The sequence below is a fragment of the Ruditapes philippinarum genome, unplaced genomic scaffold (genome assembly GCF_026571515.1).
Source record: "Ruditapes philippinarum isolate M1 unplaced genomic scaffold, ASM2657151v2 ctg1355_1_1_1_1, whole genome shotgun sequence".
NCBI classification, from domain to species: Eukaryota; Metazoa; Mollusca; class Bivalvia; order Venerida; family Veneridae; genus Ruditapes; species Ruditapes philippinarum.
In genome coordinates, this window is record NW_026865609.1 from 28,337 (window position 1) to 54,678 (window position 26,342).

At 29.5% G+C, this 26,342-nt stretch overlaps 1 protein-coding gene across 1 annotated transcript in view; it reads left to right on the forward strand.

The window, feature by feature from the left end:
* Window positions 1–741: 741 nt before the first annotated feature.
* LOC132729733 (MIP-related peptides-like) overlaps window positions 742–26,342 on the forward strand; it is a 41,480-nt gene continuing 15,879 nt past the window's right edge. Inside the window, exon 1 of the mRNA XM_060715557.1 lies at window positions 742–959. The gene's annotated coding sequence lies outside the window, so the exon portion shown is untranslated. The remainder of the gene's footprint in view (window positions 960–26,342) is intronic.

Sequence of the window (26,342 nt, forward strand, 5' to 3'; positions counted from 1 at the left end):
CTACTGAACATAAATAAGCCTTTGTAAGATAAAGTTAATGATTTAGTTACCAACCATATATCTACTTAAACAATAGGGATCTGAAGTTGCAAATTTAACAATATGTCCAAATATACATAGTATTTGTTTTGTTACAGACGAATTGAATTGCATTTATTGGTATCACATTAAAAGTTTCTTTTAACAAAAAGCAAATTATGGACATGAATGCAAAATTTAGGTAGGGACAGAAACTACTAGTTATTTTATGTAGTTGGCCTTATATTTATTCCATATCTTATACATTAATATTTATATTTGTGCAACTTAATTTGATTTATTCACCAACGTGTACGTTGATGCCTAAATCAGAAACACTGGCTATTATTCGTTATACTCTGTTTGATTGGCTTTTTTATTTTATCTTTGCTTAATCATGATTTTTATGGTATAAATATAATATCTGAAAAATATAAAAATATTTACATTAATGCCTGTATTTTTATTTTATTTTCATGTACATTTAACTTTTGAAGTGTATTCATGTAAAAAAATTTTTAACGTTTGTCCCTTGCATTTTAATAGTTTTTGATTGCATAGTAATAATACCGTACATTGAGTGGGAAAACAATTTAGCATATCTTCAAGCCTAAAAACATATCCTTTTCTGTATTGATTGTTTTTCTCAAAGATTTGCCAACCTTTTGTGACCACACCTCCGCTGATGATTACAAATTTAAAACCGATATAAAGGCTGATGTTCACTCGCGGTCTTGCAAGAAATACTGGAACTATTTAAAGCGGCGCAACAAAGAATCTGACAGTAAAGGTTAGTGTAGTAATATAGTATCACATGAAGACGTGATTCCAGTCCGCGCGGTTAAACTTGAAGGAGACACGTACACCTTGTAAATTCATAGGACAAAAAGATTTTGAAGACTGGGAAGAACATAAGGAACTCATAATAGAAAACTTGAAAGGTATGTGTTTTATTTTCATGCAATATCATTCTTGGATTTATTAAACAACAGAGGCAAAAGAGGGAATTAAGGAATACAAAAAAAATATTTAAGGAAACGTTGTACATTAAACGAAAATGTAAAATGAAAGATTTTTTCCTTTCCTCGGCATTCGTTCATTTCGTTTATTATTTGAAAAAATATGAATAGTTGTTTTCCAAAAAGAGTAAATGTGTCTATGATATAATTTAAACAATTAACTGGAAAACAAAATAAAATTCTCATTATTTTTATAAATATTTTTAGAAAAATGTATTTTTGTATTGATAAGAAATGTAATAACAAGTTTGGAAAAAAAATGAATATAAAAGAAAAAAATATATTGAGCATAGCCCTGTTCCATTTTACGGATCTAGTCTAATTTATAAGTACTCGTTTTTAGGAACAAATCTTTATCATTAAACTCATATTAATGTATTAAAATGTGTTTCTTTGAATGTTATATATTAATAAAAGAAGAAAAAGGGTGTAAAAATAATGTCATAAACATAAATAAAATATACACAAAATAAATAAAGAATACAACTAAATTATAATGATTTATTACAACGATCATCTACTTTGATATTTAAGTGGTTAAACAAACCGAATATATGTAATTACGTATACAGAGTTTCAAAAGATGTAATAATTAGAAAACTAATTGTTAAAATGACATGAATGATAATAAAAATAGTTTGAAGATAAAACACAGTTTTCTTGAACTTTTAAATAGGTTTAGTGTTTGTAAATTTCATATGTAAAATAAATTATTACACTGCAACGTGTATGATGCACTTTTAAAAGTGTCGGAAAGTAAGATAAGGTGACGTCATTCTTGACATTTGTAACATAACAGCATATTTGTTACCATCATTATCACTTAATTAATGACATGATTTACTGCTGATATGTTTTATCAGCAAGAATAGTTTTCGAGTTGATTTATGACGAAAGTATTATATTCTCAAAATTAATAAAAAATTAATGATTCTGTTATTATGCAAAAGTACATGGCATTTTAAAAAAGCACTGACTGAAAACAGGAAGAGTATCGCAACACTTTTTTGTGTATAAATGAGCATCATTTGATAATAAATACACACACAAAAATTCAGGTCTCTTTTGTGTATGCTTCGCCTTATCACCTAACATTTTAACAAAAATGTGTAAAATATTATATATTATAACATTAGAAATATATATCATAGCTAAATGATTTATGGTTTAAATGTTAAGATACAATTATTTTTTCTAATAAAAAACTATTTAATGTAGTTTTTTGTTTAATCTACTGCAAAAAAATATCAATTTTCATATCGAATTTCATGTAATATCTAAAAATTGTATGCAATTATCTGTTTGGAGTTACTGTGAAGATAAGGAGTTTCATATTTTGTTATATTTTGATTTATCAAATAAAAAAAATACTGTTTAACTATAATACATTATACAAATTTGTCTAATAAAATATATTTGTTTCAAAGGCAAACTAAGAAACTATATAGTTACGTTAGTTTAATTAAACTTAGACGAATCAGAAAGTCATATTTAGAATAGCTTTGCTACCTGATGCGTCTTTAAAGTGGCAATATGTTCATCTTTTATGGCCAAGTTGAGCTGAATTGACAATATATTTCAAAAGATTGACAGTTATAATGATGATCGGTAAACAGTTGATGATGAATAAAATATAAATCTGCATAAAATATATAAAGGTATGCCCCACTATTTTCTTTTAAAAAAATGAACGTTAGAGGTAAATTCCGATGGCTATTTACAGAAATTTCCTTGTATCACATTCGTGCGAAGTTTATTATAAAAAATGAAAGGAATAAGGGGAAATGTTATCTTATTTTGACTTTCATCTGCTCCTTGGATTTGGCGTAATGTCACTTTAAGAAATTCGTGTAAAAGGAAGGATTTACCGTCAGTATCATCAGATAAAGCCGTGAATAGGGAAATAACTTCTTGATGGAATTTATTGACATCCTGTTTTCCTTTTTAAAATTTCTTTCATCATTAAAATAACATTGCTAAAAAGTCCACAAGAACATAGTCCGCCATTAATTGTATTTTTTTTTCATGAACAATTTTGTTTATTAAAAGATATATTGAAATTGTTCTTAACTGTAATTAATATATGTATATTATTTCTATACAATTAGTCAAGTATTTGATATGTGTCTATAATTGCAGGGCCACTTTTTCGCTCTATATCACAAATTGGAATATTTACAAAGTATATATTAATTAGAATGTATGTAAATAAATTCCACATTTCATTAACAAAACCAATATTAGTGTAATTTTCTTGTGAACAGTTAATAATAATAATATATAATTAGATAATGGCTTCTATAAGCTTCTGCTTTCGGCCAAAATCTATAATTATTGTTATGTTGTTATTTACACATGTACAAATATTCTAAATAAAATATGTTTAAACCAAACCAATAATAATATACAGTAAGTAAGCACTATTCGAATGCGGTCAAAATATTACTGTTAAATGAAAGAAAATAATTACCAGGCTTAATCCGTGCTGTTGCTCATAGATATTTCCACAATCCTCGATTTGGTAAAAAAAAAATACTTGTATTTAACTATATAGATGTTTACATGTGATATATATTTTAAACTTAGTTTGATTGTTTGATTTAAATTGATATAAAAGCATCATTTATCTAAAACAGAAAATAAAAACAAGCATAGTTTGACAATCTTATTCTTTTCAGATATTTTTTAAAAGTTCTTTTGATTATGCATGCATTGTTTACTTTAAACACGTAACGTCAAGTGCTTATAATATCTGGCATTGAGACATGACATGACATGATAATGGCTTTAATGATATGTAAAAATGACATGCACGAAATATGACATTGAATGAGAATACAATTTACATTCGTACAAAATTGATACGTAAATTAAGTTTTAAGCAAATCTTTTACTTGCATTCCAAATGGTTAAAGCCTGATACCAGATGAAATTGATGAATTATTTTTTTCTTTTTTTATTGTCATAGACACTCCTATATGATAATTGTCAAGGGATTATCCTAATCAGTATTAGCAATCTCAATTTCAACATAATAGAATTAACGATTTCTAAGAGACAAAGTTGAAGATTAATTTCTAAATTTCAAATTCTTTAGCGCGTTTTGCAAATGTTTCGTTTTCTTTTCATTCCAGTTAGTCATGATCGATTTGCCTGATGCATGCAATCAAATGTTCCGTGCGTGCTTAGGTGTCAATCACTTTCTTGAAAATTTTAATAAAGTTTTTAATTCAAGTAAAAACATGACAATTGTTAAGAAATCTTAACCGATTTAACATGTTTTCTTAACTAGTATCTGCCTCTTTATTTCGCTCTCTATTTGTTGACAGTTTAGTATTTGAAAATCTGATATATCGCATGTGAGAGAAAAGGTGATCCCTCGAAAGCATAAATCAAGACAAAATTGCATGAAAATTGAAGACTCGGTTTGGTTGAGTCTTTACATGAGGGAACACAGTTTGATCCAATATATTTAAGTTCTTTAACTTCCGTTAATCAAATGAAAATGTGTTAACAAAGATACTTATAGTGTGTATAATCTCACTTTATAGGAACAGCAAATATAAATATTTATATGTAATTGTATATTCTTGTGTATACCAGTTAATCCTTGTCATGAAGGAATCGAAAGGGATCAGCCTTAGCCTGCAGTATACAGTAAGACAAGCCTGCATATCTATGGAGTCTGACCAGGCTCTACACTGTCGGATAATTTACTTTTAAATTTTATTCTTAATTGATTTCCTCAAAATTGAACTGAGAAATTTGGCTATTTCATTATAGAAATTCAGCAAGATATGGGTTAAGTGCATCAGTTCTTATTGATAAGCTATAGCCTAGGGTTTCTTGGAAATGATTATGTGAAAATGATAAAATGCCATCTTAAGTTAAGATGTGTAAAATGCCAAGTGTCATGAGATGATGACTGAAACACAACTTTTACATTTACAGAAAGCGATTTGTCTGTGTCACGTGCGGCTTAAATGGTTTGTTAAGGAGTGTTTTCAAATCCATAAACTTACGGTATTTGTTCATCTGTAAGAATTAAATGATAACATGCATTTATCTATGAACACTTCTTTTGATACAATTTAACACGCCGTGCGTTGCTGACAAATATATTTACAAATATATTTATGTCTTGCTGACAAATATATTTATGTCTAAATTGACACTGATATACCTTGATATTCTATTAATGAATGTTTTATACTGTTTTAGAATTTGTAAAGACGCATCGGTCACAACAATGTCCCAATGACATATGTTAACATTGTAGCTATAAACGTGGTGTTTGTATCTTCATGTGTTTGATCATGTTGTTTCAAGACTTATTTAATAATCAAATACCTTTATTTGTTTAGCATTTCAATATGACAAAGAGAGCGGTTGAAATTGAAAATATTAAATCTTATTATACACTATATAATATTCATCACAAAATATAAATGTACGTCTTTTTAATGTTTGTATTACCTGAAAACTATTATACATACCTTTAACTAGTAAGTCGAAGTATAATTATTATTATTAAAAATAATAAAAAAAATAATAAAAAAAACAACATTTTAAGTGTTCTTTGGGTATTAGAATATGATATTATGATATTGATCATTTGCATTTAAACCCATACTATCTTTCATCAGTCTGAAAGAAGCGATGTTATATTCAACAATTGCCAAGATACAAAAAAAGTATTTTAGTAATCTCATTTGTACGTGGAATCTACGGAGAATTCCAGGAAAATTGCGGTTTTGTCAAATGTCTCGCCGGTACAAAACATGTAGCATATATCCTCTATGTAGAGTTGATGCATTTATTCAATATGGTGCAAAAACCCTACTTTCCTATGAAGAGGTATACAGTATTTCTTTCATATCAGGATTACTTAAGAAAAGAGCGTTATTTAGTATAGCAAACAGGAAAAACGGATATTATTATGGCGAGAGTAGAATGTTTCTTTTCAGTATCTTGAATTGGTGTATTTTTTGTAATCAAAAGTAAAAGAATATACCATACATTTGGTAACAACTGTTAATATGACTTTAACAGCTGAACACTGGTCCTAACATGCTATGAAAATAGAATATTAGAAAATGATACATATATATTTTAAAATAATATCATTTGATAATGATAAATGTGATTTTACGGTATTTAAGCTATCAAATGACTTTTTACACACTGAATTTATAAATACCTCTATAATTATGTCTCACGGTTTCTATTTGCTATACAGAATTGATAACAGCGTAAATAAGAGCATAAAGACATGTGTTACATTGTGCCCTATATGTTAATTGCTTTTACAATTGTTTTGAGTCAATCAAAAATACTTACTTGATATTTGAATACATTTATTGTACTCACAACATATTGATTTGTTTCCTTTAGTGCATCAATGCGAAAAAAGACATCGATGCACTTGCCCGTTTGTGCTTTATATTTGAAACGATTCTTTTCAGATACATGTACCCACTCGCATCTGGTAAAAATGTAAAGATAAAATAAAATAAAATAGATTAATTAATAAATATACACAAAAAACAACGGCGGGACCATTTTAGGCATTTCATTACAAGATAGGCATGTGCAAAATACTATGTAAACGTCGGTCTTGGTAAATTTGAGTTGGTCAATATAACATAACATGCGCAGCAATTTGCTTTTAATGTTCATTCTGGCTTGTCATGTGTATTCAAGTCAAATTGTCAAATAAAGTGAAAAAAGCGTAGAATTCTTAAATTCCTTTTCAATATTCAATTTTTCCTGTGTGAAGAATTCCTCGTTCATAGGTAACATTGCAAGCCCGAATGGAGTTCAACGGGTTTCCCAGCCTTCTCGTTTAAAACAATTCATTTAGGCATGTAACGAATAGTTGCCAGGGTAGCCGTTACAGTTATCAATGTTTAACCAAGTTATTACTAACAGTGCACAGCTGGTTTTGAAATAAGGCGTTGAAATTCAATTTGAACGACAACAATAATTTAACAATATCGTGACAAAGACAGATCTCTAAATCATAATAACCGTATTGTTACAAAATGCGGTAGGTTTTAAAGAAGTTTGGAGAAATGAGATTAAGTCTCCCATTAATTAGAACAATATCGTGTAAATAATATATAATTTCAATACTACAAGGCTTAAAAGTCACGCACACAACTATTTTATAACTGTTTATTGTCATGTTTTTGTATAAATCAAACTATAAGTAGTATATAAATCATAAAGAAAGGCGGGAAACATGGTCTATAACACAATTTCTTATGAAATATCTGAAGAAAAAAACATGTTACAAACCGGACAATGAACGTAAAAGGTACATTATTCAAACTATATGACCGCATAAAAGATAAAAGAGTGTTAATTAAAATAATAAAAGTAACAGAATTAAACTTGACATTTTTCTCTTACTGGAACAAATTAAACGGTCTTCCATGATAATTAGCACCATGAATGTCTATGATAATTATGTTGTACATTAAATGTCCCAAATTTGAGTGGAATAAAATTTAGTTAAATATCCACACCATCACCCCCCCCCCCCCCAAAAAAAAAAAAAAGAGATAAAAAAATAAATAAATGGTGTTAATACAGAAACAAAAAAAAGGAAAGAGTAATAAATTTTACATACGAGATAAAGCTACCTTGACCATCCCACACACTTTTACAGTAGACAGTGGTGTTAGACCGCTCAAAAAATGGAAGAAAAATGAAAATCTTAACGAACATTCGAATTGGACAAATTTAACATGTTGCAGGATCGAATTGATTAAACCTGGTCATTGATGGAAGTAGAAATTGCAAGATATTGACAACGCTCCCAAGCATTGTAATATAAGAAGATTTTCTAAAGTTTTTTATTTGCTATGATAGTTGTAAGCATTGTCAAAACAAGTTTGTCTGTACATATTAAATATATTATGATTTATTTATTGTCGGGAAGTAAGAAAAAGTAATTTCTGAACATGTAGAAATACTAGTTGTTCATTTATCACAGTTATTTTGAGCCATTTAGGGAAAGGAATAGTAGTCATCACATCTCTTGTCGTTCTCAAAGTGGAAAATGAACTTCTTTAAAGCAAGTTCTTTGTAAATAATAATGTAAACTATTTGATTTCGCAAGGAAAATGCGGGTCTCGATGTTTTTTTTCATCAAATATTTTAGAAAAACATTGCGTAGACTGAAATTGTAACTTCAATCATGCAATTTTGCAGCGACATTATTAATGTTAGGGCTGATTCAAGGAGGACATGTAAGAAGAACGATAAATACAAAAATGTTTCATCTGAATAGTATATCAATGACTGTTAATATTATCATGTTAATAGAATTTTCATTTATATCAAAAGAAAAAGGAAATTAATATCAAATATAACACCCCTATTTTTTTCAAAACCTACTATTAAATTTTATTTTTAGTTTTTAGGATACAAAAAATAGGGAAAAGAAATGGTCTGAAACACAAGCCATGTGACATTGTAAAAAAATCTTCTATTTCTGTACGTTTTACATGCTGTTATTTGTATTGACATGAAAAAAAATACAATCAACTCGACCATGATTTGGTATAAACTGAATAATATAACACTTTTCCCATTCCTTTAGCATAATTTGTATATACGTATGTATGTATATGGCTAGTGGTTACTTAAGACAGTGTCACAAATGTAAATAAGCAATTGAATGCGAAATCATTCAAATCAATTATTCACGATAAACACTATATGGAAAGCACGGTATTTTTTAACAAACCAAGTCTACTTTTTACCATGAATTTGATTGTAATTTTTGGCATGTGTTATTTTTTTTTATTTTAATACTATACCATGTTTTCACTGTTGAATAAAAGGTTTTAATTGTTGCAGGGAACTGCAAATCAAAATAACAAGTAAAACCAGAAAAAGACACTCATAAAAACTAAAGAATAACAAAAACAACAACAACAAACAAAAGCAAGCAAACAAAAACCCAACAACATCTCACATAATAACAACTATGAAATAAACTTGTTAAGCTTTTAATAAGTTTAAATACAAATAATTGTAATCACAACACGTTCAACTTTTACAAAATTAGTTGGCAATTGTTTGAATTCATTGATATATATTTTTTTCCATGAGAAATTATATTAATTAAATCCCTTGAAAAAGTAACGGTCAACTAAAAGCGTACAAAGCTACTACACAGTCAAGAATAGTGTCTTTTTTTTACATTAGTTCTCTTTCGATTAGAAACATTGTTCTGATTTGCGTTTCGCTCGACAATAAAAGCGGTCTAGAATATAACAAGGACGGGGTAATAGGTACTTTGCTTGAACAAAAAATAATGGTATTGACAGAAATGCCTGTTAGGTTTATTGAATTTGAAATGCTCTGGTGACTCGTGTGTTATAAGGAAATCGTCCAATTATAGATAAGTTGCGGAGATTTCCCTTGTTCTTATACACAAATGTTTCATTTTAAGACTGAAAATATATGTTAAAGTCTGTAAAATGGTTTTGTTTTAATCGGAATTAATCATTGTTTTGATGCAGTTTTATTGTCTTTAATTTGCAATTTAAGATCAGAGTAAAGATTGAAAATGTTTAAGGCAATTACATTTAAAACGAAATGAATTCTTACTGCAATATTCAGAATTTGAATGCAGACAAATTTTAGCAAAGAAGAATAGGAAACTAACTCAAATTTATGAGATAAGGGTACGTTTTCGTTGTTATTCGATTTATTATATGGCAAAAGACTAATTTCCAAAGAAAATTATTTACAATGGAAGCGTCAGATTTGTAAGAATCCAATTACTCGGGTGAAAAAGAAGTACTTTTACTCTTTAAGGTATTAAATTATCTCTTCATGACCAATTAACATAGTATTTAAGCTTAGGTATGTATCAGAAGCATGTTAAAGTTTTGCATTAACCCAAGAAACAAGTATTAGCATTTCCAAAAATGCATTGAAATGCCGTTCAGCCATGAATATAGAAATTATATTTCATTTCTTACCAAATACTTTTATTGTATGTCGTCAACACATAAAGCCATAAAAATACTTGATTTAATCTACCATTCCGTTCTAGATGTGCTCAGTTAGATTCTGAATATTTTCTGTTCTGGATCAGGAAGTAGGAGATATTGCCCATAAGAAAAATATCACAATAACAAAACACGTACAATTAGTTAGACTACATGCGCTACTTAATCAGTGCATCAATCGGCAAAACTAATAAGCTTCTTGCGTAATTAACAACAGTTACTTGCTTCACATTAAAAATGATGTATGTGAACATTCTATAAATGGAATTTATGCTCCGTCGACTGCTTTGCAATTTTTTTTCTGAAACGGTCTTTAACTGACCTGCTATATTATAAGTATGATGTAATAAAAACACTGATAGTATTAAACTCGCCCGGAAAAAGCTGTTATGAAGTTTTATTTTCTTTAAGTGCAAGTTTTGAAAAGAAAACAAAATATACTCTAATTAAGACTACATTCTCTTATCAGAAATGACATGTAGCAAAATATATTGCAATTTGCTTTGTTTATCCTGCAAGAGACTAAATACTGGTAATATGTACATTGATAATGACATTTTTCAGTTGTACAAATAAGTAACCGGACAAAACATGGCGGTTGGGCGAGTCCATTTAAGCATCCCTCATTGGTTTTTTTGACGTCCATTTTGTTATCATATAATATTGAATTATTTGCTTTGTCCAGGAATGGCAGTAATAAAAAGAACTCGTGCATTAATACGAAGTTGAAATCTATTACTATTTTTCTGAAAAAGATCACATTTTAATTTAAACTTCAAACGTAAGATATTTAAGAAATACAAATGTAGAATGTTGATCTAAAGTAAAGGAACCATTTGTACCATTAACCTGCTTAACTTACCCCAGAACCGATAATGGACAGTTCCAAAATGGAAGCTGGACAAGTCTATTTTAGAAATTTAGCAGGTTACAGGTTAAGAAGAAAGCGAACGTTGTAAGTCATCATTTCTATATACGTTGTATTAGCGAGAGTACATCTTGGAATTGCAAAGGATTCATTTGATAGAGTGTGAAATAAATGAAATATATAGATTCGTAAATATATTTTGTCTCCATTTCACAATAATATTTAGTCTTAAAATGTTGAGAAAAAGCATGCAACACTAGCTCCGACAGTTTCAAGGTTGCAGTAAATCATTTGGCAATTTTGGTGTTAATTCGTTAAAAGGAAAGCAGAAAATTTAGACAAATGAAATATTGATATTTCTAACAGTCTTTCTGATATACATGAAAAGCATCAACTATTTTGAAGAAATATGAATAAGTTGAATATATCTGAAAAATAATCTGTCTTGATCAAGTCAGGGGTGTAAGGTTACCAATTTTTGAAAATGAAAAATAACCGACAAATGTCAAGTTTATTTACTATTATTCAAACGAAATGTAAGGGGTTATAATAATGTTATATAGTATTGGTAAGCATTTTTGACATTTAAAAGTATCAGGCTATCTATAAGAATTAATTTAGACGTTCTTATAACGGTTTTAGTTTAGTCCCAAAAAATTGTCAGTAAACTTCTTTTTAAACAGAAGATTAAATGTTAACGATATGAAGCACGACACTAATTACCGTTGTCATTACTAATATTGTTATTACATTTTTTAATGAAACAAAAGCATTAAATATGAATCTTTTCCAACATGAGTTGGTTTTAAAAATATACTATACCGTAGTTTCCATCTAATACTTAGGTCACCGATTCTAGATTAGTTTGTGCGAATTTATTTTAGTTCGATTGTGTTTGAAACTATAAGCTTATTGAAACTCTCTCAAAGCCGATCCTTTAACCAACTAGAAATACGCATTGAGTGTAAATATTCTTGTTCACGGAAACAACCTCCTGCCCCTGACGTTGGAACCCATGTACGCCGGCAGCTTATGTTACTAGTCCGACGCGTTAACAACTCGGCCATTCCGCCAATCACCTCGCTGGTTCTACTAAGGACTTAACCTTTTGGATGACCCCAAATATGCCTATATTCGATATGGAGGAATACACAATTATTCGTTGTTAATAGTTACTGCGTTTCGTGTTCTATAGTATGGTTTAATTGCGTACTCGCTAGAGATACAGTGCTGTTTTTTACGAATGTGTCGAGGAAAAACACTATCTTATCATTTTGTATTAAAGATCAGTCAAGGTTACAAAGGTCTCTGTACAAAAAAAAATCACAAAAAAAACACACAAAAAAGCAAGCAAACAAAATGCATCACGTTTAAATACGGAATTAACAGTTCACGATTGTTTATTACGAATTCTTAGGATAAGTTCAGTTTATTACGTACCAAAACGGATCAGTAAGATCTGATATACTTCATTATAGATGTAATATGGTTGTCAAAGTTTACTTTTTGTTCAGAAATGAAATTGTTACTACTTTGTATGAACGGAACGCTATCGACCTGTACAAGTTGAATGACCTTAATTTAAAAGAAAAAAAGGAAACAAAATGATTTTAAAATAAGTCTCGTTTTACTTGTGTTATTAATGTTATCTAATTTTTCTGAAGCATTTACATTATAAGCATCCCGCTAAAATAGACGTTTGAACCTATATATGTTAAAGGATAATTTCTGAACAATCAATTATCTACAAGTCTTTAACAAATGTTGTATCACATTAAGTTATTAAGTTCATTACAATGACATAGGTGGCATATTAATCTTAATGTATATAGACATATATTTTGAAAATTCGAGACTAAGGTTCAACTATGTCTTGTGTATATGTGAGCTATTTTTAAAGTAGTGTTCAGATCAAAAATTCGGTTTTAGAGATAGAATTTATATATAAAAGCTTTGGAAAATCTAATCAAGCAATCACGGTATTCTTAAAATCCCAAAGGAATACGCTGTTACCGACATGTATAACTTATTCGATTACATTTGTCAATTTTTAATTTTCTCTTGGCGAATTTGTCTAAATATGTCTAATTGTGTTTGACCCGAAGAGAGCTCGTGATTTGACTTCTGGCTATTTTATGATGTGTCGTCGCAAATTTGTAAACAATATTCACTTAAAGAACTTACGGGTTTCTTAAAGGACAATTTGTTTCAACATTATTGTTAAATTTCATTCACAGATCTCTTAGGCTTAAATAATCGACATTTATTTAACATCAGGAGGTTAATTAAATCTTATAATTCTTACGTTCAGAATGAGGTATTTTTGTTATGGTAAAGATGATAGTTTAGGTCATGAAACACAATGTTCACTACTTTACTGACCACTTTGGATTTTACTTTTGCTTTAAAGCCTTACAAAAATTTAGTTGCTTTATGAAATATATAGTCTCACATCTTTATTGTAACATATGTAGCTCTAACAATCTTATCACATCTTTTTTCCGAACAAAAATGTTTCAAAATGTAAAATGTCGTCCCAAAGACTATGATATGGGTAGATCGGTTGTAAACATTTAATGTATATTCTTAAGACTCTGTTGATAACTACTTCAACATCATACTTAAACACGACACATTCATTTCATTTTTTATCCTTACGATTAATACAATATTACAATAATACTGTACAGTATCATAGTGAAAGATTAAAACTGATTTTAGGGGACGGATATTGATACTGCAAAGGCATGGGCATTGGCTGTAAAACAAAAATATAACGCCCGAGACAAAATTGGTTTTGCACAAGTTCAAATGTATATACAGTAGGGTGAACGTTTCGGTTGTCAAAAATAGCGTTTTTCGTGCGTCCGTTTTTCGTGTAACGTGCGTGCGTATAGCGTGCAACGTGCGTTTGCTGAAACGCTTTCTCAAGCGTGCATCGTTTACAAGCGTTTAACGTTTATCGTTTTCCGTGTATCGTTTTTCGTTTATCGTGCGTCTGAAAGCGTGCGTTTCTTATTCCCAGAAACGTTTAGCGTGCGTCTGCGTTCGTCTAAGCGCTTAAGTACCGTGTTTTGCGTCTGTTACTATTGAGAAGTAAAAGAATTTCTTAGATAGATATATTATGTAAATTTGTTGTTTCTTAAACATGTAAGAGATGTTCTGTGTCCCTGTCATAGAATAGAAATATTATATAAAGAAGTATATTGTGATATTTACATTAAAGTTTTAAAGTTTGTGACCTCGCGGTGAATACTGGTCAGATTTCTACATGCTTAAAGCCGAAGATCAATTAGTTTTAATCCTATTTTACATACGCATAAGATATAATTACTAATTAATTGCAACATTTTTGATATTCAATTCAGCAAACAGATGTTTATATGCGTACCAATATATATTAGATACGAGGTTCGTCAGACATCAAATGATGTGATCAGACTAGCACCCCACCCCCTTTACAAAGTTCATCTTCTGACTTTTCATCAAAGACTGTCCGAATCCTATCCGAATACTATTTAGGGTGATAATTATTTTGGACAGTTCCTTCCTATTTTTCTTGACGGATTTATATTGATATGTAACAGCCTGGCAGGCACTCGAACCCCTGACACTCGGAATACGATTCCGCGGCTCTTGAGTTCCTCTGAGCTATTCGGCCGCTTACACGTTTTACTTGTTTAAATACTGAATAGTTATAAACCTACTGTGTATGCAAATATTTCTTCGAATTTCCCAGGCTTACTTAACATTGTGAATTAATTTCCAGCTGGGCTATACAAATGTTTGTCAGTCACAGGGTGAGAAAAAAATGCATCCTGACATGTACTCGAACCCGTGACCGTCTAAATACTGTACCGCAGCTGTACCGACATTTGTTAATAGTTTCATTATTTGTACATGTATAGTGAACATTTTACTAATTATACATTGTACATTGTACTATTTCTATATTTTTTGTACAAATAAAAATAACTAGATATTTTTCTAGATAAAAAATTCTATGGTGGTGTAAATTTTTTTTGGTCCTAAAAAAGGGAATAAAATGTTGAAAAACAAACCGGGAATTTTCCCTTTAAACCCAAACCCCTTGGAAAGGAAAACAAATTTTTTATAAATAAAAAAATTTTTTTAATTAAAAAACATATGTTTTTTTAAATAAAATAACCTAAAAATTTCATTTCCAAAAATGAAATTAGGGAATCTCCTAAAATGCCTAAAAGTCCAAAATAGTGCAACTAAAACCAAAAACAAAATAGGGAAAAAAAACCTAATAAAAAAGCCCGGAAAATTAAAAAAAAACCCCCCAAAAGGAAAATTTTCTAATATTAAATTAAAAAAGTTTTAAAAATTTAAATTTATAAAATAAAAAAGTCCAACCCAAAATTTTATTTCCAAAAAATTTTGAGTTATTTCAAATTTCCAAAAATACCTTCGTCTTAAATGAAAAAACCCAAATTAACAAAAATTGGGGGTTTTTTCCTTATTTTTATAGCCTAGGAAATGAAACAGAAATTTTAAGTGCCAAAAAATCTATTATAAATTTAAATTTAAAAACCCTATTTTTTGATTTAAATAAAAAATACTTCAAAAAACCTGAAAATTTTAAAAAATTTTGGCTTTTTCCATGGGTGTATAATAAAACAAACTAAACACTTATTCTTTAAAAATTTGGGAAAAAATTTTATTATACCTTGGGAAAAAGAAACAAAAAATTATTAAAAAAACATAGTATTATTTTTTAAGGGTTAAAAAAAAAAAACATCAAAAAATTATAAAGAAAAACCAACAAATTTATTGCAAATTTAAAAAATAATTTCTAAATTTTTTTAATGCCCTTTTTAATTAAATTTCCACATAAATCTTGAAATTTGGGGGAAGTTTACCTTTTTATAACCTTTTTTGGGCATGAAAAAAAAGTAAGTAAAAAATAATGTTTCCCATCAAGTAACTAACTACATCTAATTGGACTAAAAATAAGAAACCCCCATAAATTATATTGACAATGAAGAGAGCTAAGTAAAATTTCTATGATGCCTATTTTGTTCAAGCAAATACATTACATATTTAAAAATGGGGGTAATTTTCCCTTATTATAACCTCCCTAGGAAAAATGAAACCAAGTTTTAAGGCAACATATCACTATAATATTGAGTAACAATTACATACTGTTTTGATTGATATTGAAAATCCACCCAAATTTCATTGAAAAATAAAAAAAAAAGGTATGGGCAATGTCCTATATAATGCACGACAGAGGTGTTCAGATCCACTATCAGTAGAAAGGTGTTCCCTTCCCTGTCAGGGGACCCATTTTACTTGGCATGGTATACTGGAATCACAAAAAAGATACTGTAAAAACTGATTTTTTCATTTTTACAGCTCTGAATTATTCACTAATGAGGGGACATAAGATAAGTTAGTTAAATAACCTGTTTAAAATACATGAATGGCTTTTAGCTATCATTTAACTCCTTTCCCTGCCAGAGGGTTATTGTTTTATTGTTCACCTATTTGCCAGAGGATTTTCTAAAAGAAATTACTATATTTATTAATTTAATATAATTATTATTATTTGTTATTAGCTTATTATAATAATTATTATGTTTCCAAATCTGTATAGTATAATAATAATTATTGTCGATGGTATAATTTTTCTTTATATTTATTATTATTTTTTATTATTATATTAATTTATTATTATAACTATTATTTTTATAGAAACGGCTAAAGCCGTCCATACTGGCAAATACGCCGAAAATAACAAGGACGGCTTAAGCCGTCCCTATGGCAGTGAAGGGTTAATCAAATCACTAAAAGCGATCTAGCTTAGAAGTTGTTAAAAATTTATATGATAAGGAATATTTTATTAACGTTTAGAAACAATTTTCTATTTTGCGTGCATTTAAGCGTGCGTAATACCGTGTAGCGTATATCGTTTTCGCATGCGTTTGCGTATTTTTTTCAAAAAAAGGGCGGCCGGGGGGGGGGAAACATGGGGGGGTTTTGGTTTAAGGGGGTAACCGGGGCTGCTTTTTTTTTCCCCCCGTGCGTTTTGCGTGTAAACTGAAAGTTCACCCCACTGGGAAACACTAACAAAAAGGGTGTTTTTTAAATGAAAAAAGAGTTGTTTTCATTTTAAAAGCCTATTTTTAACGCTTTCCAATTTTTGCCTTTTTCATAATTTTTTTTTAATGTAAGAGGGCTGTCAAATAGCATGGGATGTGCAAATACCATATTTACTGAGTGGCAAAATCGGCACTGGTGTGTGATAATGCATATTAATACGGGGAAGTCAAAAACCGCGGGTCCGGGCTTTGGACTTGCCCGGGGGGCTATAGACTACATGTGAAAATTTAAAAGAAAATCAAATAAAAAACAATTTAAAAAATATAGAATTCTATACCTATCAATGAATATTTTCCAGTGTCAGTTCTAGTCGGGGGCACCATTTACCAATGTAATCAATGATAAAAGGCGGGGTAATTCCGATAACGGAACCAATCTCAACTTTTCGGATAAATAATAACGTCAAGTGTTCCGAGTGAAAAGGGAAGCGGTGGCAGGTAATGACCGAATGACAATTTTAAAACGGAAAGAAAGACAGGAATTTTTTTAACGACTTCCCCGTTCATAGGCTTTGCCTAATTTCATATTACATAATTAAGTGGCAGGGTCAATAAGTTTTCAATTTTAAGTTGATATGAAAAAATATTTTCTGTTGTGCTGTCTTTGTAAATCAATAATTTTCCTCATTTTTTTCCTCTTGATTACAGTTTCAGACCTTTAAAATAAAATTGCGTTCTTAATATTTATATAGATCTATACTAATATATTGGTAATGTCCTAGAAAATTTTACCTTTTTTTAGTGATTTCGCTGATTATTTCTACTTTCACTTCGTTTTGAGAAGCTTTTACTGGCGACAAGACAGTAAATCATATGTGGTGTCCTAATGGAACATACAGGACATCAACTTAAATCTACGTATTGTACCAGCAATTTAATCATTCTTGATTCTGGAAGCTTTTCCTTTAATGTTATCCATTTCCCTCAATGTTATCCGTGGTAGAATCTGTGTTTTTAATCTGTTTTCGTGACTTCTGTCAAAATAGTTAATTCCTTTATTTTACACTCAAGATTATATTATTTCGATTGTTTATTGATGCAGCCTCACTTAATATATAGATTTACCCATTAAATCCATCTGAATTTTAATTGTTACCACTGTATATTTTATAAAAATTTTGCAATGAATTTTTCAATGTCGGCCTTTTGGACTATTTACGTAGAGATTACGTAGTGAATGCAAGGGATAGTTCTTTATCGATTGCGCATAAAAAGGAACACTTTACATTAACTTTTTTACTTTCGATATTAGCGCATGACAGCTTATAAATATATCTAAAAATCATTTGTTGAGCTGTGACAAAAATTTATTTCGTCGGTGCTAGGTTGAGTGCATTTCAGTTCTTACATTAAACTCGTTTAAATACATTTTCTAGCTACCTTACAGTATAGATCTACATGCATGTATATGATGATCAAAATTTTCGCTTAAACGTTCTACATGTAGCTTAAGTTGTTAAAACTTAAAATGATTACGTGTTTAAAAAAAGGTTTTGAAACGTTTTTATTTTTCGTGCGTTTTAGCGTCGTATGTGTTTTGCGTATTTTCCCTTTTGGGGTTATCGTTTTTCTGCGTCGCGTATTTTTTTTCGTTTTGCGTGTTATAAAGTGCGTTCGTATAGCGTGTAACGTGCGTTCGTATAGCGTGTAACGTGCGTTTTGCGTGTAAACTGACACGTTCACCCTACTGTATCAATGTAGGTAAAATAAGAATGTGTACATAAATTAAAACGTAAAGCGTTATGCGTATGTAGCCCACGCCAAAAGTCGTCATTTTACTTACGTAACACATTATCTGCAAAACAGAGTAAGTGGTCAATAGAATAAGAAAACTGCCTCATGTTATGATTTTGACATCTACTCTTTACAGTGCATCTTTAACTTCATAGAGTGTTTATTAAAGCATAATAAAAATGGCCATTTTTGACGCTAACGCAGTCCACCAGATGGTTATTTATTTCTGCAGTTAGTGCTGAATGGCACTATCAGTTAAGCTAAAAAAGTTAAATGATGTGGAAAAGTTACAGAACATTGTACATATTCTAAATATATCCTTGTGTTTTTAGTATTTGGTAAATACGCATAACGTTGATAATGAACTTTTTGGGTAATCTTTTCGATGAGTTACGAATTTTCAGAATCTTTGACCAGTTTATCAAATATTCAACACATTCTTTAACAACAGATTATGGTTTTCACGAGTAGATGAGATACTCAAATGATACAAAAATCTGTATGGGAGCCAGAGCACTTTATAAAAGCCGAAGACTGGAGAAAGTATTAAACTCTATTAGATTCGCACATACAGTTGTCTAATAGGATATCAGTAGAGATATATTTTCTATATTAAGCCAATAAAGACCAATTTATCTAATTGATCGCATACAATTGTGTTCAGTTTAAGCCAATTTCTAACGTCTTCTACAGACACGTACGGTATATCCATGCCGAGTATGTTGTAGACTTTATCATAACGTACTGACTAGTTTAATATTGAATCAAGACAGCAAGCTCCCAAGGGATTTAAAAATTCGCGATAGTTTGAGACATTCTGTAACGTTTCACTCACGACGAGGTCGTAGGTCCCAAAATACATTCATGTTATAAGACTAAAATTGTTGAAAAAGGCAAGCATATGAAAAAGAATTTGACGTGTATTTTTTATAATATTGAAGAACATATTGTCTGATACATGTACAAAATAAACGAATTCAAATATAATCTATTAAAAATGTGTGGTAGGTACTAGTAAAATTGCTGGAGTCCGGATATTTCTAGTATAATATACTGGTCTTAAAGTCCACTAATAAAAACTCTATTCTTTACCATATTTCATTTGTTTAATTATCATTGATTTATGTTTTTGGTAAAAAGAAAATATTAATATGAACGAATTTAGAATTATATGCTTCATTGTGATAACTATGATATGTGCACGTGCCTGTGATTTCGTAAAGGAAGAAATATGTAATTGTTATTAGTATGCGAGTTATATTTGACGTATTTAGCAAGGACGTAATAGCTTTGTGCTAAAAATAGTTTAAGGATAATGTCGCGTGTTATCAGCGTTATTTCAATTTGAAACACAATACAAACTGTTCTAACAACAGGATGTGTCGCTTTTAGGAGCGAAATAATACATCAAGATTGAAGTCACTGTTTGATGAACGACTTTATTTCAAGAACATACTTTTCAGAGATGATGTAAAAATGATTTATCTTCAAATGTTTTGAGAAGACTTTAAGGTTTTATAGTGTTAAATCGTTTTTGTTGTTTAAAAGCTATTTGCAAAAAGTTCTGTATTTATCAATAGATTGCATGTTGGTAGGCAAATACGTGTCATTTATCATACACCTTCCTTGAATTTGCACAAAGTATTTTCCGGTGATGATATATTTTTTAGGATTATCTACAAGTGATGGGAAATACAAACAGCAAATTACAAATATTGCACTTCTTATTAACATATATATGCGTATGAAAGTTGAAAATAATGATATCAGCCTACGAGAAATTATAAAATATCTGGCTACAACTCATTAAATTCTAAATTGTTAAATTAACATGCAAAACAATAGGTGATAATAATTGAAATAATGCTTGTTTCTATTTATAATTCACTCTTTGTTAAGTTAAAATCATTTTCAAAAGCAAAGTATAACTTAGAATATTCGTCATACTTATTTACTTTTATAAAGATAATTTGTTTAACTGTTTAAAATTTAATATAATTAAGCAACAAGCTAAGCCATCGCATTCTTCATTTAAAAATCTTATTTAAAAATATGTTTCCATTAATTCACGTATTAAGTAGGCAACAATAATAAATAGATACATTTAACCAATCAGCATTTTTTTTTGGGAAAAAAAAATACAATGACGGTTTATTAATGTATATTATTTATTCAATAAGTCGGTCATAGGGTGGGCTTATCTTATACTGAATTCCATATGACAGTTCATAAATAAAAACGAATCTGCAATTATCATGTAAATTATTGTTGTAACAGCTTTGAATGGATTTTTCTTTTCCAGAATTTAGCATAAAAATATATTTCCATTACTATTCTAGGACAGTTAACATTGGCATGTTATAAGTCGTTAATAATCCCCTCATCCCAAATAATCGCTTTGGAAAAAATATTATCTGAGAAAATCTGCGGGTTAATAATGATTGTACTCTTTATATCTTACTAAACATCACTTGCTTTTTGCTTTAAACATTATAGCTATTCCTTTGCGTCATATAATACCTTTAACTCTTTAATACCACTTTCTTGAATTGAGAACGTTACAGCGAGACGAGTAGAAAGTTGCTAAAATGAAATCAATGCGGTCAATTGAGCAAAACAAAACAAAGACATTTTGGGTTCAACCCTGGAAGGAATGGGATTATTTTCTGAAATTTGAATACTGTCTGTCGGACACCATGACCTTTTGAACATTTTAAAATTAGACGCTATGTTGTGACAATTCCATTAGTCATTGTCAAGGACAATTATTAACTCTTTTGTTCTAACATAGTTTTGTTTAATAAATTTATGTACGTGTATTATACAGTGGTTCTTAATTTGAATGGTTCAAGTCACCTACTATATTTAAATGAACACATGATAATCTCATCTCTTCATGTATATTATCCTACAGACATAATTCAGTCCTTAATTCACTGTTTAAACTATGTATCAAATGCAAAAAGAAACCAGCGATATTTCATTTAAACTGTTCATCTTCTATATCAAATTAAAAGAACGTAGTGCAATTCTGATAAAAATTGAAAGAAAAATAACAACTAAATGACAGAACTGAAGGTGCTGGGTGAATTTATGAGCTATGCTGGTCAATGCAATTGGTCAGTTGCAAGAAAGTATAAGGCACATTTAGGATAAAACAATATAGTGTATATATATCAATACAAGTGCAAAACCGTGTAAATGTAAAAAGCAGTAAAAAGCATATTGAATCATATGAAATCAAGAGAATCATTAAATTTTAAAACCGAAAAGCTAAAATGATTTATAAGATATCCCTGCGTTAATGTCGAAATTATGCAAGTTTCAAATAAGTTAATTGCATAAAAAGATTATTCTTCCTCGTCCTTTTTTTTTTAGAGAAAACTGCAAAACATTTCTATCTAAAAGCATCTTGTTACGTTCTCATGCTATCAAGATCCTTTACGTCTTCTGATTTATTAGAGAAATACTTCCGGTGCCATTGCACATTGGCAAAAACGGTGGAATTAAATTTCGATCTCCTTCTTTCTCTCATCAAAGATCGCTTACACGACCGCATCCATCACTGTTTGCGATAACAATTTGCTAAGCATTAACAAAGCTTTTATGACTCCGGTTTCATAGAACAAACATTTGACTAGCATTGATCCTCTAATTGTAAAATAACTACTTTTACATTACCATATTTACTTGTCACGAGTACAGGTTATTTTAAGAATTAATGCACGGTCTCCACGCAATTTCGGTGTGTGTTTTTATATACTCATTCTTAAGTATAGTTGAAATGAACACTATCGCTTCATTACTTGTTCGAATGTTTTCTGTTTTAATTAAAGTAAATATTTTTTTCTTCTTCTTGATTATTAGGGTAATTGAATGCAATAAGTATTTTCACCTTCGAACACTAAATGAACTTGAAGTGGTACACATATTTTTTTGGTGAAACACTTAAACATTCTATGGCATTTTGTTTTCAAAACTTATCATATTTAGTGGTGGTTTTTATATATTGCACAAAACATTTGGAAAATAACGTTTTATGCAGTGTGAATCTGTGAATATCTACAATTAGTTTTGTCTGCATTTGAAATAATCTTAAATGAACATCAATATATAAAAGAAAGCTTCGATACATGATATGCAATTTATTTGAAATAAAGTTTCGTTATTGTACCCAAAGGAAAATGATATAATGATCTTTAGCAATTATGTAATGAATATTTTCTATGTATTTGAGTACAATAAATGTAAAAGTACAACGCTACAGCAAACTAAGAAAGTATTTAAAAATGTACATGCGTATATAGTAAATAGTACAAATAAGTAATAAGTAGTAGTGTGGTACATGTATAAATTAAAAATTTGATGGTTTTGTTCTACTATTTTATGACGGTATACCAAATGTGATAGTTTATATATACGTTGTCCGAGTAATTGCCCGCCACATTCGCCTGTAGTTACTATTGCTTTTATACTATTTTGTATAATGAATCGAATCATCATGTTTACCATTCTTTTGGGGGAACATATTTAAAGAAACGTTTTAAGAAATAAATAAACAAATTAAACCATTATTATATATTTTCAAATACATCCCTAATTATACTGCATTACTGATACAACAAGTGTTTATTATGAGATAAAAGCCCACGACCTATGAACACTGTTTGTGTTAATCGAATTTCTGATCATTCATGTATCATTTATGAAAAAAACCCGTAAATTATAAATATATCCTTTAGAAAGTGGCATGTCATTTTCCAGAAAGCTTTTCTGACTATTACCATAGAATCATTTATCATTTAATGCCTATATTTAGACAAGGTTATACTGCTATACAGTACGGCGAATGGTTCTCTTAAAATTGTGCACGATTTTGTCACGTTGAAATATGTGCTTTGTTGTTGTTTTTTTGTCATCAGAACGATAGGAGAAATGCATATTGTTGCAATGTGTGTGCAGTAAGTCACTTAATTCGACAAAATGTTATCATTAGTGCAGTTATGCGGTATTGGTAAACATTAAAGATTTGAGATTCAATTGATTAAATGACATTGCATAAGTTGCAAACAATCCTTATACTTTTCGGTGCTCAATGTAACTCAGAAAACATTTTTTGTTTGGATAATTCGCTAATGTCATTTGTAAAAGTAAATAAATTATAAGAATATTATTAATAATTCCCTCCTGATTTGACATTATCTGCAATTAATTGGATTAAATGATTTTCTGCATTGAAATATAATGGGCGTTTCATATTAATTGATTTAAACGTGGGCATAAGTTTGCCTTGCAAAAGCATTTATTTAAACAGGTACAAGTTATCGAAAATCCGACCAATATTTATTTTTGTGATTGTAAAAACTATATTATATGATATTTACAATAGACATTCTAATGTGATTTATGAAAGTTGAGACAGTAATGGACATGGTTTTCCATGTTTACTTTCCGACAATATCTATGTATTTCCTTATCATTCAATTTATCAATGTTTTGTTAGTGAAAAACAATTGCATAAATTTGCATATGAGGGTCCAAATCATACACATTAAATGATTGTTTTATTGTAAAGGTGATAACTACAGATCCGAAGGTGATTATACTGTTTTTAGTATTTACTTATATTCATTTTGTGTAATATGATAGCACTGTATTGTATGCTATTGGTATGAAACCTCGTACTCTGTTTTATAAGTGTTTAATAAGAAATTACAATGCAAAGGTTTTTGAAATGATCAACATTTGCGTACTATGATCTCTAATTTATTTGGATTTCGTTGATTGTTGTAGACTGGACCACACTTGACCTTCCATCTATTGTGCGTTCATAACCTTGCAAAATACGCCCGACATTAAGTACACATTTCATATCGTTTTAGCATCCTTTGTATAGTGATATATGTATTATTATGACTTTTGACGTAAATAAATTTTTTGATGTATTATATCTGTCTTCCTTATCAAATTATCATGCAAAAACATGATAATAAAATATTTTACCACTGTAATATGACACAGTAATGAAAAGTCATTCAATGAACATGTTATCGAATTGACCTGTAAACATCAAATAATAGAAAATAGCTTGTTCAATAGTAACATAAGGCAAAGCAAAGACTAAATCTATACTTAAAAATAGTAATAATCGCACTTTGTGGCATCTAAGGAAGTGACTGTTTCAGATTTAATTATATATGAAAAATCTTCTTTCCCGTTTAATTTTAAATTAGAAAAATGAGAGGTCTATTGGTAAATGGTAACCGCAGAGGAATTTTCATTTACAAATGATTAAAGGAAATTCAACTGAACACTTGAGAAGTACTTACTAGATGAAAAAGAAATCTCATATTTGTACACTTATATCATTGCTTGCAAAGGATACAAACTGAACATTTTTATAACATACCTAGTCCTCATTTGCAGGCATATTTCCTGAAAAGCTGATATTTCCATAAACAGATGTTGCCAAACGATAAACTTAATTTTTTCCAATATGAAGGATTATTATGAAGTTATTGGATCTAGAGTCCAGATTTAATCTTTATTTTATAGTATTAATTTTCTTCACGGCAGTATTATTTTGCTTTATTAGAATTAATTCCTATAATGAGTTACAGATATTTTACTGACAACGAAGAACATATGTCTTTATAAGTTTATTGTATTCGGCCGTTACTTTAGAAACCCAAGAGTCTGTATCGAATTTAATCGAACCCGTATAAAATTATTCTCATATGTCTGTATAAAAAAGTGGTGTAAATATGTATGAAAACAGAAAATGCTGAATTTATCAAAACATACCGTATATTATTGTTACATAGCGACCAGGGAGATTGAAACTAAAATTATTAATAAAAACAGTTTGTTTGCCTAAATATCATGTTTTTTAATATTTAGAGCTTAGCATAGAATTAAAAAGAATGGAAAAAAAAAAAATCATTTCTTACACTTACTTGGTTGTGGCTACATAAATGAGTATTTGTAGATTGTGTTTTTTTTATAAGGCTACTATACTGTGTCGGTGTGACGTAAAACCCAATCAAACAAACAAACAAATAAGGCTTCTATCAAAAGTACATATTCGCATTGCGTTCGTTCTATTATTTTTAACTTAGTTGTAACGGCATATCACTCTGAGAAGAGGCAGGCAATTTTCTTCTACACATACCCCTTGCATTTTATGAAAGAAAAGCAGCACAGCAAATATTCCGAGTATTCTCTAACGAAAACCTCCCGCATGTTTCAGATCGGGAACACATATTCTAATTAAGAACTAATTGAACATTATTTGTGATATTGTGAATTTTCTAAATGCCACAGGAAGTGTTTTTTTTTGTTGATATCGTACTTAAAAAGCATACATGCATTATACATCAGGTCAAATGAAAGTTCTGGTTTGAGAAAGTTTCTATTACTTACTTTAAATACAATGAAGAAGCAATAAGACAAATACGATTTTCAATTTATTTCTGAGTATATTCCTTATTTTTCTTTTGAAATCCTCAAGTTTAAGTGCCGAAGTTTGTCTCTGAAAGAATAT